Below are 2709 nucleotides of genomic sequence, written 5' to 3'. Positions count from 1 at the left end.
CTTTTGTCTTTCAAATGCTGGGTTCTTGTCTCTGTTCCTGGGTGAGGTCTGTGGTTCCTGGATGAATCAATGCGAGGTGATGGCCTGGTCATTACAGGCCATTCAGTAGAGGCCTGCTACCATTGTATTTCAATCACTCCCATTCATCCGGGAACCAATTTACATGGGAAGGGTACATGGGTCACACAGTTACAACACAGGGGATGCCGGGCAGAGGACACAAGATGGAGGCTTGACATACAATATGGAAACTTGACATTACTTTGGTTCACTTACAAACATGGGCCTAAACCATACAATATCTATATGAAACAACAAAAATCAACATGAAAATGATAATAATACAATATACAACAGTAAAAATCAATAAAACCTAACAAAACATTATTTACAATATAAAAAAATAGGGGGCTTGTCATAAGGGAATATAAGAACTTACCTAATACCACTAATAACTACTTATAAGGGATAGAGAGGTCAGAAACAAAGTTATAAATGGTTAGGGAAGGGGAGGGAATACATTAAAAAAAATGGTGGGGTTTGCTACAGGACAGCTGGAGCTTTTAATTTTCTGAAAGACTGCTTGGGCTTTGGGACTAAAGAATACCACTTGCTGTATTGCTATTGACCAATAAAGGTGACTTTTTTTTTTAAAGAAGACCATGTGACTTTGGGTGCGTTCTGTCTATTTGAAGGGGTAAAGTCATTGGCCAGGAGATAAGTGAGAGGGTAGCTCTATAAGGGAGCTATGGACAGTAGGGCTGTGCAAAATGGGCCCTATTCAATTCAGATTCAGATTAGGCCCAAATCAGGGACAGTGATTCGATCTTTTGTTTTGGATCACTGTCCCTGATTCGATTTGGCTGAATACAAATATGAAGATTCGAAGCTGATTTGGCAAATCAGCGATTTGGGCATAGGCACAGCTTAAAAGTTTTTTCTATATACCTTGTGGTAGCAGCGCAGCTTGTGATTGCTGCAATGTTGGGACTGATGGAACATCTCACAGGAGCACGAGGGACTCTCCAGCATGCTTGGCAGCAAAAGTGGACTAGAAGTACTTTCGATCCACTTCTGGGTTTGCAAGGGAGTGTGCTGGGGGGGCCTCCCCGTACCCCTCCGAGATTGGCAATCAGCCATGGGGGGACCCCTGGTGCCCCCTCAGACCCAGGAGGCACCAGTCACTGAGCTGGGCGAGTGTGGGCCCCCCTCCCCATGCACTCCCTGGGGGATCAGGAAGTGGACTGGAAGTGCTTCTGGTCCACTTCCGGGTCTGCTGCCAAGTGTGCTGAGGAGCCCCCAGTTCTTCTGTGAGACACTGAATCTGCCCCAGCACTGCAGCATTCAGAGCCCCTGCTACCTAGAGGTATGTAGAAAAAACAGTTAAAGCTGTATCTACGTCCAAATCACTGAATCTGTCCAGATCTCTCTGAATTGATTTGGAGGGTTATGAATTGATTCAGAGAGATTAAAGGGTCCCTTGATTTGATTCAGATTCAGAGATTTGGCCACCAAATCAGGCCAAATTTCTGCCAGATTGAATCAGGGACCAAAGCTTTGCACAGCCCTAATGGACAGCCAAAGGAGTAAGGAACCAAAAGGCCAGGTCCCTGAGTCCTAGGAGCCATGGGATCATCCTCTTTGGAAGTTACACCTTAGCTAGCTTCAAGGGTTTTTCAGGAGACTGTATCAGATTGGGGGTCCAAAACAAGTACTCCCATGGCCAGTGTCATGTCAGGGTTGACAGTAGTCTTCTGTAGAGCTTAGATTTTGGATTGGATAGTAGGGCCGTGTGAAATTTCACCGGCTGTTTCATTTCAACACTGTTTTGACTCATTTTGAGCTCAAAACAGCAAAATCAAAATGAGACAGAGGGCTTTGAAACAGCTTCGAAATGAAACAAGGCCAATTGCAACATTTTGAAACATTTCAAAATGTTTTGAGTTTCAAAGCTGCAGCTGGGCTTGCCTGCAGGGAAACTCAAAGGTGGGGGTGGGGGGTGGGCAGAGGGAGGAAGAAGAGGGGTAAAACTGCTCTCATTATTGACTGTGTAGCTGGCCAGTGAGTGTCATTCTTCCCTGAGGTCCCTTCCAGTCTCAGTGCTCTGGGGGAGGGAAGGAAAAACAGCATAAAAGGCAGCATTGTTTGAACTTCCCTGCTTTCTGCCTTGGCTTCACTTACTGAGCTGCATGTTCTAGCAGCTCAGCGTCAGACAACAGAGTATAGCAGTGATCTTCTGAAGGATTTCCTGGTTGTTAGCCTAGCCTAACATAGCAAGAGGGTTTCCAGAATACATTTTTCTTTCTTCCAGATGCCTTTATTTTATTATTATATTCATTGATTAATTTTTTTTTCAATTTTATAATTATAGTGGATAGGATCACGCTATAGAATTTAATTTATATAGAAAGCCAAATACAATTATATTTTATTTCTATACATTTATAAAGGCAGAAAGAAACATTTCTATTTGTTTTTATACATTTCTTCTTTGCACCACACCTATTATTGAATTCGGATAGGACTGTGTATATTTTTAGAAAAGGAACACATAAAACATAGAACACGCCATGAAGCATGGTGGAAAGGCAGATGGCCAGCCTTAAGGGAGGGATGGAACAGGGGGTAGAGGTGTAAGTTCCCCCCCACCAACAAGCTGATATGCAGCCTCTTTCCTTCAGCTAGAAGGGATGAGACTTCCACAAGCAG

Source organism: Alligator sinensis, unplaced genomic scaffold, assembly GCF_000455745.1.
Source record: "Alligator sinensis unplaced genomic scaffold, ASM45574v1 scaffold799_1, whole genome shotgun sequence".
Classification (NCBI taxonomy): Eukaryota; Metazoa; Chordata; order Crocodylia; family Alligatoridae; genus Alligator; species Alligator sinensis.
Note: the sequence above shows the minus strand (reverse complement) of the source record.